The 17,158-nt window shown below is 35.9% G+C and overlaps 1 long non-coding RNA gene across 2 annotated transcripts in view; it reads left to right on the top strand.

Annotated features, from left to right (window-relative positions):
* Positions 1–17,158, top strand: part of LOC113600504 (uncharacterized) — an 88,652-nt gene that overhangs the window by 6,676 nt on the left and 64,818 nt on the right. For both annotated transcript variants that reach the window (XR_003421494.2, XR_008296164.1), the window contains exon 3: positions 15,307–15,390. This is a non-coding gene — a long non-coding RNA (uncharacterized LOC113600504). The remainder of the gene's footprint in view (positions 1–15,306; positions 15,391–17,158) is intronic.

The following is a 17,158-nucleotide window of genomic DNA, read 5'->3' as shown; positions in this document are numbered from 1 at the left end:
ATGGGAAGAAAAAGCTTTGTGAAAACATGAAAAATCACCTTACTTTAAATTTGGTTATATTTTTCTATTTAGATAAACTGGCTTTTTAAATTGGAACAATTCTCTTATAACCTGACTTGTATCTTGTGTTTATAGCTCATTCAAAGAATATAGTAGTCAAGCCATATTTATCAGGTTACAGATCAGTCATGCACATTAATTCTATTATTTCTGCTGGGATTTCCCACTTATAAATTGAATATGACAGTGTTTTTTATTCTTGAGTAAGGTACATAATCTATTTAACATCAACTGACAACAAAAAAGCTTCCTGAACTCTAGAGTTGCAGGTTTAGTGTTAGAGACCAAGTGGATTAAAAATCAAATGGTGTCTTTTTATTATTGCTTAGTCTCAGTATAGTTGTAAATAAAGGTGCTAACTTTTCACACTGAAATAGATGGCAATTATCTTTTTTAGTGTAGTCTTTTGGATGATCCAGAATGTACCTTTTTTTTTTATTATTTTTTTTAATGTTTATTTATTTTTGAGACAGAGACAGAGCATGAATGGGAGAGGGTCAGAGAGAGAGAGGGAGACACAGAATCCAAAGCAGGCTCCAGGCTCCTAGCTGTCAGCACAGAGCCCGACGTGGGGTTCGAACTCACGAACTGTGAGATCATGACCTGAGCCGAAGTCAGAAGCTCAACTGACTGAGCCACCCAGACACCCCAGAATGTACCTTTTTAAGCTTGTGTTACATTGATATCAAAATAAAAGGAAACTTGAAGTTTCATTTGTGTATCTCCAAGAGTATTCTTGCAGTCCTAGTATGAGGAACAACAGACTAGCATTTAGATATTTTAAAATATATTCACAGAATTTTGTTATTCTTAAGTGAGGTGTGGTTATGAGTTTGTATAATTAAAGAATTATTAATAAGATATGTTCCTTTTTATTTCTGGAATTTTACATTAAGAGTTTCATTAAATTTGAGTTATCTTTAGTTTCCATTAGGTTAATAAGAAATTATAATATTTAACTCATAAAAGCAGCCAAATATACCGTTGTAATATGGTTGAACATCTTAAGGACTTATGAAGTTATGTGTTTCTATACCTAGGATGGTTGCCACTTTAGGAAAAAGATCAGGAGTGTGGGAAGGGCAGGAAGTTACCTAATGCCTCAAGTATATCTGAACTTGAAGCAAGGTTATTTGAAGGACTCTGGAAATGTGCATGTGCTCTCCTCTTTCTCCAAGATCTTGTTGTTTATGGTGTATGGCATCAGTAACCGAAAAAGTGATGAATACTCATCAATATAAGTTTATTTATCTCTAAATTATAAACATTTTCTAAGCTATATTTATATTTTATGTATATAAGCATAATAAATATTTATATGTATATTTAAAACATACACAGATGTTAGAAATTAAGAAAGATGAGATAAAGAAATGTTTCTTTTAAACATGATTTTTGTAGGGTTTCTGGGTGGCTGAGTTGGTTAAGTGTCTGAATCTTGATTTTAGCTCAGGTCATGATCTCACAGTCATGAGATTGAGCCCCATGTTGGGCTTTTTGTTGAGCATGGAGACTGCTGAAGATTCAATCTCTCTCCCCCACTTAAACACGTGCACTCTCTCTCTCTTAAAAAAATAAAATTATTCTTGTTATATCACTAGAACATAAATTATTTTACTTTCACTAAATGTATTAATGACTTAAAAATTTATGTGGTTAATACGCCTCATTATTTTTTTTAAAATTTAGTTTAATTTTTTGTAAAGAATGATTTAAAAGTCTGATACTTAGGGGCACCTGGGTGGCTCAGTTGGTTGAGCATCTGACTTCAGCTCAGCTCATTATCTCATGGCTCGTGAATTCGAGCCCTACATCAGGCTCTCTGTGCTGACAGCACAGAGCCTGGAGCCTGCTTTGGATTCTATCTCCCTCTCTCTCTGTCCCTCCCTTGCTTGCTCTCTGTCTCTCTCTCAAAAATAAACAAACATTAAAAACAATTAAAAAATAAATAATAGTCTGATACTTAGTTCAGCCTATTTTAATACTTGGGGTTTTGTTTGTTTGTTTGTTTGTTTTTGAGCTTGTTGTTTTTGGCTTTTTGACCATCAGAGCTAAAAAAGAATATATCACAAAAACATGAAGATGCAAATGGAAGAAGTTCATTGTTGACTTACTATTTATTTTAATTTGTCCGTATTTTTATAATTTTAATAAATGGGTCTAAACAAAGGTTTAAAGCAGTTTTGACCCATTTCTTAAAAATACGAAAACTCATTTTCCTATTAGTTTGGAACTAATTGAACTAATTGTTTCTATCTTTTAATAGCCTTCGGAACTAATTTGTAGTTTAGAAAAATTATAAATAGATTAGAAAAATTGGTTTCCAAGTTTTTCAATTGTATAGATATTTTTTAAAAAAATTGATACAAACATGCTCTCTCAGCAGTGTGACTGTCTTTTGAAAAACATTTGCTTATTCATGTAAAAAAGTCACTCTTTCTTCGAAAGAACATCCTGAGTGTTAATTTTTCTGAAATTGTTGTTAGCACAGTACTGAGTGCTACCCGCATAGGGAGGGCAATTAAATTTGAACTGGTTGGCCTTCATTTCCTCAAGATATACCCGTAGTGAGTGATCTGTGACTTTCTGATATGTAGACCATGTGAAGGTAGTGGTGCCAATCCATTTGCTACATTTTGCCACAGCTCATTTTCTTAGATTAAAAAAGTCAATGTAAATAGAAGTTCTAACAGTTCTTCCTGCCCCCCGACGGATTGTTTTGTGCACATTTTCCACGGGAAATCATCAGTTAAAAGTATGTATGCAGGGGGATGCCTGGGTGGCTCCGTGAGTTAGGTGTCCAACTCTTAGTTTTGGCTCAGGTCATGATCTCACGGTTCATGAATTGAGCTGGCGGGCAGAGCCTTCTTGGGATTCTCTGTCTCCCTCTCTCTCTTTCTCTCCTGCGCTTGTGCTCCTTTCTCTTTCTCTTTCAAAATAAGTAAACATTAAAAAAAAAAAGAAAAAAAAAAGTATGTGTGCATAAACCCTATTGGTTGAAGGATAAGGCACCCTGAATTGGGGATGATGGTGTTCCTGGCTTGCCCTCTCTCCCAGGTAGATATGGAATAAATGTAGCTTGGATGGCTGACTTGCTTGTGTGGAAATTTGAACTATCATTTTCCATGCTGGCTTCTGCCACACCAAATCTGTGAGGAAAATACATTATTTTCATTGGGAAGGGGTGCCCCAAACTTTTGAACACCATTCATTTTCCACTTAAACCTGCTGAAGGCACAGAATAAAAGCGCTCTAAGGAGTTTCAACAAATTCTTATATGGTAAAAGTCCCCTTGGATCACATGAAAAAACTTTACTACTGGTAGCATAGAGGTGGAGAGTCATGGAATTGTCTGAGGAAGCAGCAGTCTCCAACCAATCTACCATAAGCAGAGTTCACAGACAGGTGTGCAAGAAAAGGACGTCATCATCCTCTCATGTTCTAGAGAAACATTTTAGAGACAGAATATCTGGACAATTTAAGAAGGATTATATAAGGACTTTTTTCCTCATCTGTAAACTGGAAGTAGCAATAATACTTGTTCCATAAAGTTTTTGGAAGATTACATGAGATAATATAACCAAAAATTTGGTTTATGGTTAATATATTGTTATTGTTAAATTAGTGTTAATGATTATTATTATAATTATTTAGATAGCTTTCCCCCACTTTCCCAAGCACCTTTCTTGAGTCTGGTACATGTTTGGTTTAGGATAACTAAAGAAGCCCTTAGTTAATGCAGCTTAAGGAAAAGGTGAGGACAGACAGACACTCTGTTGACATTAGCGCAATCAAGAGATAATTATAATAGCTAACATTCATTGAGCACTTATTTTCTGCCAGGGACTGTAGCAGGATGTGAGTTCTGAAAGTGTAAAAGACCGGGCTATATTTTAGATAATCTACCTTGAGGTAATCCATAGTGGGTCCTTATGTCCTGACCCTCCCTCCATTCCTGATGTGAAACTCCTAGGATTCATCTAACAGTGGAATACAATGTAACTGAATGGCTGGAAACCTAATGGATACTCAACGTAGGAGGGAAGACTGTCAGTTTAAGATTAAGGTTGAAGCAAGGAAAGAGGCCAAAAATGGAGGAAGAGAGACAAGAGGTGGGGCCCAGGGTAGAGCACTGGCTCTTCTGATTAAGAGTAGGCAGCCAAAATGGGTACCCTGACTAGGATTACAACAATAGAAGTAGTTTCATATTTTGTGCACTTTATAAATGCTCTGGCCAAGGGACAGAATGGTAATTGAAATCCAGCCCACTGCTCAGCTTACCAACTCTGGATAATCCTGACAAAAGGAAACAAGAAAGAATATCCAGTACTGTAAGAATGCAAAGAGATGACAAATCTGAGAGGCATTTTGAAAATGTGATCAGATGTGTTTGGTTGACCTCTGAAGAATAAAGTCTGGAATCTTAGAGGTCATAGAGGAAGTGTATACATGGAGATGATAACCAAGTTTGTGCAGTTGGATTAGTTTTCCTTCAAGTGAGTTTACGTCAGGAAGAGAAAAGACTCCGGGAAGGATCTGGGAGTAATGACTAATAAAATGATATGTGGAGAAAGAAGAGACAATGAAAGAAACTCAGAAGTGGAGAAGTAGGAGGCAAATCATGAGAGGAATGAATGCTGTAAAAACCTGGGATACCTATTTGAGTTAGGGGGGAAAATACTATTTTAGTAGTCTAGTACACAAACCACAAATAATGACTGGGAAAACATCAGATTTTATACTTAGAAGATCTTTGTTGAACTAAGAGGAAGTAATTTGGGTCACATGGTAGGGGACAGAAGTCTTTCACCAGGAGTTTGGAAGGGATAAGGAGACAGCAGCAAAAGGTCTGTTGGTAAGAAAATTGGAGAGTGGGGAAATAATATGAGTGATTGCTGGGTGTGGGGAATTTTATTTTTAGGAATAAAATAAAGAGGAAGGGAGAGCCAGAGAAATATAAAAATTGAAGTTGAAAGTTGGAAAGGTGTAACTAATAGAGCCAGACATTGGAGACCACAGAAAGCGGTAGCATCAAGGGCCCAAATGGAGAATAAGCCTTAAAAGAGACATTTCCCTCTTTCAAAATCAAAATATTCAAGAAAAGAGAGGCAGAGTATAAGTAAATTCTTATTTTTCATGGAACATTAAGTGAAGTGAGAAATAGCCTTCAGTTTCTCAACAGATGAGGAGGCAAGATAGGGAAGTGGGGAAGAGCAAAGAGAAGCAGACAAGAAAAAAGGGTTGGAAAGATTTTTGGAGCAGCCATTATGGGGAATTGAAAGAGAAATCAACCAAGGAGAAATAACAGTACAGAGCCTTGTTCCTTGAAGGATGCTTTACTGAGTACTATTTACCTCATGATGTAGAGTTGTATGGAGACAACGGGGAAAAACAGTCTTTTCCAGGCAAATCTAGTTGCAGAGCCAATACACTAAAATAGCTACAAATAAGGAGGTATAAGATAAATCAAGTGAATGTATGCAGTAAATAGAAAATGAATTCAAAGATAACTATGGGAATATTTCTTGAAGGACATAGAACTCGAAGAGTACTTGGAACTTCATCAGACAAAGACAGGTGATGGTAAGGCAAGGTTAAATGCAGAACATTAAGTCTGATGTGGGTCATAAAGAAAACGTAGGACAATAACGTTTTTGGATATAGACATCTAGGTAGACATTGGATGTAGACATTACAGACACAGTACTTAATAGACCAAAAGTGTGTAAGCCCCAAACTAGCCCACTTTACCCAGGACGCAGTCTTCATGTACTTAAATCACATCTGGGTTCTAGGGAGTCTTGTGTGGCAGGCTGACAAGTTGAGGCTTTCCCCAGGAGACATGAGAAAGCCACTGGAAGTTTTTGAAGTTTTATATTTTGAGGAAAATATAATTAAAGTCATGTTTTAGTAACATGATGGTAGCTGATGTGAAATACACATTGGAAAGCTATAGTAACAGTCTAGGCAAGAAGAACTCAAGACTGTTTTCTTCACTGTTTAAATTGCAGTGAGTACTCGATCAGGAGAATCCCTGGGTTTGCCTCATTTTGTTAGATTCATCAGTTTCCCCTGTCTTTTCCCCTATTTTTGGTGACTTTGATTTCTGGTTCTTTAATTCCCCCAAACTTTCAGTCTTCTTCTTAGTTCCTACTCTTTCCTTTTGGCCTTGTTTAGTTTGTCTCCCACTGCTCTTTTTGTGTGAGCCCTGCTAATTTCTGACTTGATTCAAAGAGTAGGCCTGCACATTTCAGCTTTACCATGGAAGATTCCAATAAACTGATGTTATTCAGTTCCTGAGTCATTCCTGAGTCATTCAGTTCCTAATTTTACTGCCATATTTCATTGTATTTGCTAAGGTTTAATGGTTACTAATGTTTTATGTCATTTTATTATATAAATTCCGTAAAGTATTTCTGCCTTTTTTCCCCTTGGTATTATAACTGACAGATGAGCATGTTAAATTTAGTGTGGTTGTATTTGTGAGTAGAAGGTAAGGATAGTAGTAGCTCTAGTAACCCTGCAGATTTCTTATCATTTTAGTAAGTTTCACTCAATTTTACTCAAATTGAAACTCTTTAAAGTCAGAATATTATATATATTAACTTGATCTTGATGCTGTCCTTAAAATACTGAATATTGCTGTTGGTTCCTATCTGGATACATTGTTTTTCTACTTAATAAATTACCAGTTTCTGCTTTCTCTTCCAGTGACTTCGTATCTAAAACATGGTGAGCATTTAAGTATATGAGGTGAAAATATATAAAAGGTGGAAAATGAATGGAAAGAAGTCTTGAGTCTGAAATATGGATGTATCTACACACACACAGTGTGTTGCCTATGCCGTTTGAATCCCTAATAATCTTCCTTTAAAGGCAGAATTATAGTAATTTTTAAGTATCCTAAAATTATTTTTGAGTTACTTAAGGCTTTAGGAAAGTAGAAATTTTGAGTGATTAATGCTTGATGCAAATTATGCTGAAGGCAATAAGAAAGCATCAAGTACATAAGATTGACTTTTCAATTAAGGGATATTTTGGAAATGATTTAGCCCTGCACTTCTGCTTGGACACTTCTACGTGAAAACTTTTTTATTCAGTGAAAGAGGACAATCAAACTTAGTTTTATCTTGAGAGCTCAGGAAAGGTTAAAAAGTGGATAGAAAATGTCTTCGTTGTGGAAAATGAATCCCCATTTTGAAATTCAACTGAAATAAGCGTTTTTTTAAATTTTGTATGGAAAATTTATCTAATTTCAGGATTAACTTGATTATTTGACTTATTTTGTAAACAAAGTATAGTGTTTCTTAAAGCCTATAAAAACCACTTTTCCAACCACAAACGATTGAGTGAAAACAAAGGGAGTGTACAAAAATGGGAGGGGGTCACAGATCTGTATCCGCATGGAGGAAGAGGGCAGTACTTTTGGGGAGTGCAATTTACATGAGCATCTGGGTCTTTTGTAATGTTTTGGATGGATGACCTGAGTCTGATATATTGGTGAATAGCATTAACAAAGGTCTGGTTGTCAAAGACTAGAAAGAAAAATGCAATTAGCCACAGCAATGAGGTGATGTCTGTGTTTGGGGGAAAAACCGACACCTAACTGGCAATAGAAAACACTGAAATGATAGCATCAGTAAAAGGCCAGATTTTGTGTGAGTGTGCGTGTGTGTGTGTGTGTGCTATATTGTATAATGATCTTAACTCAGTAGGATATGACCAAAATGACATTTTTTGGTAATGTTTGGTTTCTGTGGTGAAAGTGAATGTGTACCTGTTACTAAAGAAACAACACGGTAGACTCAATGAATTTTTAACTCATAACACCAACTAATTTCACCAACCTGATACTCACAATATTGTTTGTTTCTGTTTAAAGAAAATTAGAAATAAATAAAAGTACACTGGAGTCCAAAAGAAGTTTGCTCTTTTTGGGTCTAATTTTTTTTTCTTTATAAACCATGCCATCCATAGTAGAGAAGCATATCTAATCTCCCAATTAGGTCAGGCCCCAGGATAATCAATCTCTTTAACAGCAGATGCCTTGTTTTAGCAAATGAATGCTTGGTTTCAAAAGCAGTTTTGTGTTGAGAGAGGAGTGCAGTTGGCATGGGTGATTAGAACTCTTTTAAACCCTATAAAAAGCTTCTGTAGGTTGTTTTATGCCCACACTTTGTGAACTGAAGTAAATGCTGTATATATCCATCTTAAAATGAACATGGTGGGGACTTTATACAGCCTGTGAGAACATCTACATGCATATAAATGGCATTATTTGAAGTCCAACATTTTTATGTCCATTTGGATTAAACTGTGATTTTGATAACATCTAAAACAAGTGAATGTTTTTAGTAAGTGCTCTTCATATTAATTAAATATGCTCCTTAATGACAATAATTTAATTATTAAGTTAGCATTTTTTAAGCTGAAAATACAATGGCAAGTTAACATGATTCTGATTTTATTGTTTACATTGGTCTGTAAATGCCTTTCTTCATGTCTGATGCCTTTTCGGTTCATATACATATCATGTGTAAATGAGCAATGTGCAAGACAACTTTGAAATCAAGAAGAAATCATTTAAATTTTTTTTTTTAATGTTTATTTATTTTTGAGACAGAGAGAGACAGAGCATGAACAGGGGAGGGGCGGAGAGAGAGGGAGACACAGAATCTGAAACAGGCTCCAGGCTCTGAGCTGTCAGCACAGAGCCCGATGCGGGGCTCGAACTCACGGACCGTGAGATCATGACCTGAGCCGAAGTCAGACGCTTAACCGACCAAGCCACCCAGGCGCCCCAAGAAGAAATCATTTAAAATTAAAGTTTATAAACTTTGTATTCAGTTAAAACTATGAATTGAATTTATTTTGCTCAAAACAACTCATTTAATCTAAGATATATTGAAATACAATGATACTTTTTACTATGGTATAACCAAAAAAATCTCTTCAGTAAATTATTTCAGATAATTGTTCTTCAAAATCTGATTACTGGAACTCATCAGTAATGCCTGAACGTGATACATAAAATAATTCAGAAGGCCACTTGAGTATTTCCTTTTTTAGGAGTGCAGTCCTTGGGTTGAAACATTTGCCAGGTAGTTAAGAAAAAAGCATTCACCTGCACATTTTTGGATGTTATCATTTCGACTTTAGTGTGTAATAGTCAGTTCTACCAGTTTTTCTCCTTCTTAGAAATTGTTTCAATCATGCTTAATCTGTGGAAAGTTAATATTTTCCATAGTGAAGGTGGATAAGACATCTGAGGAAAAATTAAAAGCAGATGGTCTTTAATTTAAGAAACATTTGATACTAATTACTTCCTACCTTTCACATGACTAATGTCGGTGAATGTATAGGGTTACATTACTTTTTTAAGTAAGATTTTAAAGCTAAATTTGGTAGATAAGGTAGAGATCCAGTGAGACAAGATTTTTAAAATAGAAGCATTCTTTTTTTTTAATATATGCATTCTTAATAATATTAAATACCAGAATAATACTGTGACAATTCACTTGTGCTTATTCTAACTTGTAATAGCATTTAAATATGATTAGAATGGCTTCTGTATATTAAGATCCCTAAAGTTTTTTTTTTTTTTAATGTTTATGTATTTTTGAGACAGAGCATGAGTGGGAGTGGGCCAGAGGAAGAGGGAGACACAGAATCTGAAACAGGCTCCAGGCTCTGAGCTGTCAGCACAGAACTTGATGCAGGGCTCGAACCCACGAACTGTAAGATCATGACCTGAGCCGAAGTTGGATGCTCAGCTGACTGAGCCACCCAGGCGCCCCTAATTGGAAAGTAGTTTAATGTCCAGATATGTTACTCAATTACATTTTAGTTTTAAAACTTAATTTTATTATTGTAGCATTTAAGGCAGTTTACATTTGATTTAGTGGAATTAACACTTAACTTTATATGATAGCTTTCTTACTCAACCCCCCGTGATTTTCAGAATCCAGAGATTTCCAAGCTGAAATTTTTTATCATAGAACTCTTATAGCTAAGTTTGCACATGGATTATTTCTTCCTTAGACATACACACACATTCACATGCACACACAAACACTATAATATGAAAAACGTGTCTGAAAGAAAATATACTAAAATGTTAACACTGTCTTTGGGTGATGGATAAATTCTTTTTTTTTATGGAATTGGCTTACATTTTTAATGATTTTTTTTATAATTAGGAAGAAATATAGCTATTTTCAGTTTCAAACAACATATACTTTACAATCCCAGCATAGGTAATGTGTAGTTTGACAATGATTTTTCCCTGTCCTCTGAAATCTCTGTAAAGGCAAATACCTGCAAGGACAAATCCTCTGTCCTTTCCTTGGCACTACTAATTTGGCCATGCTGTTGAAGTAAACCACTCACTGAAAGTTACAGTTTCATCCTAAACTGTGAGAAGTATGTTGTGTTTAAAGCATCCCAAGAATGATCCCAAATAACGAATAGTAACCATGTATTTATCCAGGATCTCAGCACAACTTTGTAGTCTCAAAAATTATTGAAGACTCTCAAAGGCCTTTTCTTTATATTACATCTATGGTTATTACATTAGATGTTAAATCTGAGAAATTAATTCATTTAAAAATAACGATGATCACCATTATATATTAACATAAGTAATATAGTTTTTCCAATACAAAACAAGATCTGTTGAGGACAGCACAATTTTTTATTAAAAAAAATATTTTTTAATGTTTATTTTTGAGAGAGAGAGAGGCAGAGAGCAGGAGACACAGAATCAGAAGCAGACTCCATACTGTGAGCTGTCAGCATGGGGCCCAATGCAGGACTCAGACCCACAAACTGCGAGATCATGACCTGAGCTGAAGTCAGATGCTTAACTGACTGAACTACCCAGGTGCCCCACAGTTTTCCATTTTTGTAAACGCCTTTTGTGTATGGCATAGCAGAAGGCTGCTGGATTCTTTTATTTGCTTCTGCATTCAATTTGTTACAATGTGCTATTTTGGTTGAAGTATATGAAGAAAACTCAGCTTCCTACAAATGTATAGTTAGGAAAGAGAGGAACATTTTAATAACCTTTGCAGGTAATTGTTGATATTCTTCTTTAATATTACACCAAATCTCAACAAGTAGTAGTCTGTTGAACATCACATGCAATGTGAAATCTGAAACTCCATCAACAAACTTTTAATATCTGTTTCGCAAGAAAGTTTCTAAAAGGAGTCTAACTTTGCTTTTAAAAAATAAATTATAATATTGCAATACTAAGAACACAATCTTCAGCACATTCTGAGGGTAATGGTATAATTTGCATCAAAGCTGTTTTCTGACAAGTACTGCTCAAATTTCTGAACCTGATTTCTTAATTTTTAGGTGAATCAACTTTCAGTACTTTTACTGCATGGATGAGGTGTTACAGCCTTTGCTTTTCAAATTTTGTGAGATAACTTTATGAATTAAACAGATAGGAACTGCATGGGAATATCAGTGTTTGATCAATGGTTGTTGTCATGGCACTCTATGTTCCTAGATTTCTGTCCTCACAGTAAGTATAAAAGAAAGTAATTTCCAGGGCACCTAGACAGCTGAGTCAGTCAAGCGTCTGACTTCGGCTCAGGTCATGATCTCACGGCTCGTGGGTTCCAGCCCTGCATTGGGCTCCGTGCTTACAACTCAGAGCCCAGATCCTGCTTCAGATTCTGTATCCCTCTCTGTCTGCCCCTCCCCTACTCTCTCTCTCTCAAAAATGAACAAACATTAAAAAAAGAAAAAAAAGTAATTTCCAAGCAAAGCCTTTGCTTTAGCCCTAAGAACCAAAATATTGATTTCCAAATGAAAATATCTGTTTCAGTGGTAAATTTTTATGCAGAAATCAAAGCGAAAATACACGTTTCCTTTTATGGCACTCATATAATATGTCACATATTATTAAAAAATAATTTTGAATGTTCCCACACATTGCTTTTCATGATGTGTCTTTTCCTTGTAAACGTTGGTGCAAAATGTCTTAACAATGAATGAATTATAAAAATTCTTTAATATTGCTTTTCTTTCAAAATGGAGGTCTAGTTGTTTCCACTAGGAAATGTATATATGTTTTCACGTTCTTTTTTTTTTTTTTAATGATGAGAACAATGATGTCACTCTTTGCTTGCAAGCCCAATAGCAGTACCAGAGGATTCCTGCACATGTGGGTATCAAATATATTCAAGATCCTAGGAAACCATCCTTTATCTTTCTTACTCTCCCCAAGTAGATAAGGTTCCCCTATTGTGCACACTCATTTCTACAGCCTTGGATTTCCATACATTGCACTCATTGCAGTTGGTAATTATTTATTTATACAGTCAAGTTGATTAATAGCCATTTCTTTTACTACACTGTAAGATCTAAGAAGGAAGAGTTTGAGGCTTTTCTATTTTATGCCCAGGAACTTGCACAGTGTTGGGCACCTGTTAAGAATTCTGTAACAGTTGCTGATTACATGACTAAATGAATGCCATTGAACATTTGATGCACTTTAGATTCTCCAGAATATTTTCCTGAACCTTTTATATTTTGAGATTCTCCATCCTTCTTAATTGGATTTTGTGACAAATCTTATTTGTTTCTTTCTCATCTCTTTGACTCTTCCTTTCTTGTCTTCTTTCATGGCTTTTTCCCCCTTATGCATATATTTTATTATTTTATTAATTTTTAAAGTTTTTATTTAAATTCCAGTCAGTTAACATACAGTGAATTGTTAGTTTCAGGTGCACAATATAGTGATTCCACACTTCCGTACATCACCCAGTGCTCCTCACAGCAAGTGCATTCCTTAATCCCCAACACCTATTTCACCCATCCCCCCACCCACCTCCCCTCTGGTAACCATCAGTTTGTTCTCTAGAGTTAAGAGTCTGTTTCTTGGTTTCCATGGCCTTTTGTTCTAATTTCTAGTTCCTTAAGGCCAGCAGGAAGTTCTGTCTTGTCTTTTACTATTTTTCTCTTTTTACATACTTTCTCTCAATTAGCCATAACCTCTGTGATTTCCATAGCTAAATTTCCAATCCCAGTCTCTCCCTTAGACTATGGTTCTGCATTTTCCAGGTATTCTCTGTACATTTCCAATCAGATGGCTATCTTTATGAAGCCCATAGGTCTATAGCATCTTCCAAACTGACCCCTTGTGCTTGCTCTTTATATCATGGAAGCACTGCTCTTCCAACTTTTGTTCTGCCTCCCTCCTTGCTGTCACTGAGTCTTATCAGGTCTCTCACTCAGGATGCAGGTTTTCATCCCAATTACCATCACTCTAGCTCACACCTTGGCTGTTTTAGGTCTGCTCTGTTGTGATGGCCTTTCCACTCCTTCCACAATCTAGTTTTCTTGTCCTCAATACATCATGCACACTAGTACAGAAGTAGTCTTTCTAAATCACACAATTCTTAAAAACTTTCAGTCTAATGGGGCACCTGAGTGGCTCAGTGGGTTAAGTGTCTGACTTCGACTCAGGTCATGATCTCACGGTTTGTGAGTTTGAGCCCCACATCGGGCTCCCTGCTGTCAGCATAGAGCCCACGTCAGATCTTCTGTCCCCCTCTCTCTGCCATTCCTAATTCTTTCTCTCTCAAAATAAGAGACACACACACACACACACACACACACACACACACACACACACACAGCCTTTTAGTCTGACACTGTAAGTAGTCATAATTATCATCAAAGAACTCTCCATAACTTCTTCTGTTTTGCTTACCTTCATCATTTACTTGCTGTGTAGGCAACAGAACCCTCTGGGATTCATTTGCATCTGCTGCTAGAGACCCTTTAACTGGAGTGGACCATGTGAAAAGATGCAGTTTTTCTCTCTAGAAAGGGCTTCCTCCACTCCCCACATTCTGCAACTATATGGTGCTCATCCCAAGAACAGTGACTATATACTTGAGGGTCCCAGAGCTGGTGACACACATCTCAGAAGCAGAGAAGGCCCAGCAAGCAGCCACATGTTAAGACCATGCCACACATCTGCCTTTGGATCTTAAAATGCAAGTTTGAATTGTGTCTTGACTCAAAGACACAATAAAAGCTGCAAATATTATTACATCCAACAATGCCTAAAAATATCTAATCCCTGCCTCAGCCACACCTGCAAGTTCAGCCAGCACTGTCAAAAGAATCTCAAGTTACCTGCCTGACTCCATGTCACACCCAGGATCCAAAGCTCACTTAGCTGAATACACTAAATCCCAGCCCTGATCAAAACACTGATTTCCGGTGTAATTTTGCCCCCTCCCTCATCCATCTCTTACTTAATTCTCAAGGTTTCCTGCCCATTTACCAAGGTGTTGGGGTTTACTGGATCAATAAGTACTACTCTTTTGTCCTTACCCTAAGTCTGGAACCAATCCAGAGACAGATGCAGGATTTTGAAAGAAGAAAATAATCACTTAATATATCACTTTTATTAAAGAGAAAGCTGAATTTTAGAATCAGAGTATTCCAGCATAGGCATTTTACATTGACTCTTAGGCTCTGGATTCCATATGTTCATTGAGAAGTATTTCTACCTTTCTTAACCCCAAAATGTAATTTATTCTTCTCATAGTATAAGCTTTCCCTAATTGTTATTTATTCATTCATAAATTGTTATTTTTTCATTAAACTACTTCTACCTGGGTAAAATAACAATTTGGATTTCTTATAATCTATGCCAAACAGGTATATGCACCTCTAATTTAGACAGGCACAAACTCCTTCTTATGGCAGAAAACTGTCTATCACAGAAAGTTGACCCCAATGTATACTTTCCAAGGTCAGGTTGCCTCTGAGAGAGGAGTGGTCTATATTGAACCAATAAATTCATTCTCCTAAAATTTTCAATCAGGTAAGTCACTCTTCATCTGGTTGGAACAACAGTCAGGTTCCTACAATGGATAAATTTCCACATGCAACCTAAACCCAGATAAATGGAGCTCTCCTCCCGATAGATCTATTCTCTATCAATATGTGAGAGGTAATTTCAGCAACCTTCCCCCAATCTTAACTCTGGGATAATCAGCATAAAGGTAACTAATTCAGTAGATTGAGCAGACCTCAGAGGAAGGTACCAGGAACACATCTAGTCTCATCCCTGAAAAGAAATGACAGTTGATGATATTCTATATATATATAACCTACCAGTCAGTGGAAAAGTTCAAATTTATGTAACAGAAGGTTTAGTTAGAAAGGTCAAAGCCAATTTCCTGCCACTTGACTCTCATTTGTTTTCTCCAGTTTGAATTCCAGAAAAAGAAATGGGAATAACCAGTTAGCATTCTTCATGCCACTAAAGAATCTTCCTTCCAAATTATGTGGAAGGTAGGTGTAACTTGGAGAAAATGTTCTTATTTTATGAGGCATTGACATATCTATCTTGTATTTTTCATTTTCTTTAGAGATAATTTAAGAATTATTTAAGAATGTTTGAAAATCATGACAAAAAGAAGAACCATTGGTTATACTTGGAAAGAAATATTACAATTTAAAATATAATGTGGTCCATAACAAGATGTATTAATTTGCATTTTTAAATAACTGATTGTGGCATTTGAAGTGATTGTAATATAATAGGTAAAGAGAAAATTATATTATTGTAAATATAATTCAGTCTATTAGGAGCAAGAAATTAATATCATAAAATTCCAAAATTAATTGGTTATATCAGATATATACAATTCCTTTTCCCCATTTTTAAAAATCTAATAGATTGTTACTCTAATAGTTTAATTTATTGGAATTTCATTTTACTTCCTTTTGTCAGTTTATTATAACTCTCTGCTATTTATTTTTGGGGTTATTTCAGAGTATATATTATACATCTGTAACCTCTCTCAGTCTACCTCTAAGTGATATTCTAATACCTCACATATAGAATAAGAACTTTGGATATTGTGTCCTTTCATTACTTCCCTGTCTGTCTTTGTGCTATTGCTGTCATACATTTTACTTATACATATGTTATTAAGCCCCTAATACATTGTTGTCATTTTTTACTTTGAGTAGTTGATTGTATTTTTAAAGTATTAAGTAATAATTTAAAAAACTTGAAATGAGAGTGACCTGGGCAAAATCCTGAAAGGGGAATAAAGCTTGCTATTATTCAATGTACAGTGTGATTAGTACAGTGATGTGGGATTGTGTCACAAAATGAGATCTCAGATATAGGCAGGAACCAAATTGTTATGGACCTGTGGGTTTTGGTTAAAAAATTTGACCTTTTATTCTGTTTCTGATGATAAATAAAGGATTTCTGTTTTTAAAAGATCATTTGGGGTACCTGGATGTGGCTCAGTCAGTTAAGGGTCTGATTCTTGACTTCGACTCTGGTCATGATCCCAGGGTTGTGGGATCGAGCCTCAGTCTCCACGCTCAGCGAGGAGCTGATTCATTCTCTCTCTCTCTCTCTCTCTCTCTCTCTCTCTCTCTCTCTCTCTCTCTCCCTATCTCCCTCTCCTTCTCTCCCTCTGTTCCCCCTGCCCCCCACTTGCACACGTGTGCACCTCTCTAAAAAAATAAAAAAAATAATAAGAAAAGATCATTTAGGCTGCTGCATAAAAGAGATTATAGAAAGCAAAAGCAGAAGCTTATGGACTATTGAGGTAGTTCATAAGATGGTGTTATTACACTAGGGTGGAGATGAAGTGAAGTAGATGAACTTGGGGTATATTTTGGAGACAGAACTCAAATTTTGATATTAGACTGAAGTTAGAATTCTGCATCTTGTCATATGACTTTGGAAATTTTTTTTAAAAAGTTTTCTTATATTTATTCTCACCTGCAGAATGGGGATTATAGGAAGTTTAAAACAACGCATAAAATGTAAGATTTATACCACGATGTCTGGCATGTAGTAGGTACTCAGTATGTAGTAGCTGTCATTCGTATCATGTCGTCGTAGTCCATAACTGATTTTACTGTGTCCCGTGCTCTCTTCACACAAACATATCTCCACAGGGCCACTGGAACTATATTTTTATAAGTTACAGAAGATAGCAATCCTTTGCTTAAGATGCCCCTGCAGTCCTTCTGATTACTATAAACTTCGTGGCACACACCAACGACATTATTTGTCTTTGCATCCTCATTT

The sequence above is a fragment of the Acinonyx jubatus genome, chromosome B1 (assembly GCF_027475565.1).
Source record: "Acinonyx jubatus isolate Ajub_Pintada_27869175 chromosome B1, VMU_Ajub_asm_v1.0, whole genome shotgun sequence".
In the NCBI taxonomy this organism is placed as follows: domain Eukaryota; kingdom Metazoa; phylum Chordata; class Mammalia; order Carnivora; family Felidae; genus Acinonyx; species Acinonyx jubatus.
This window is presented reverse-complemented; position numbering and strand designations above follow the sequence as displayed.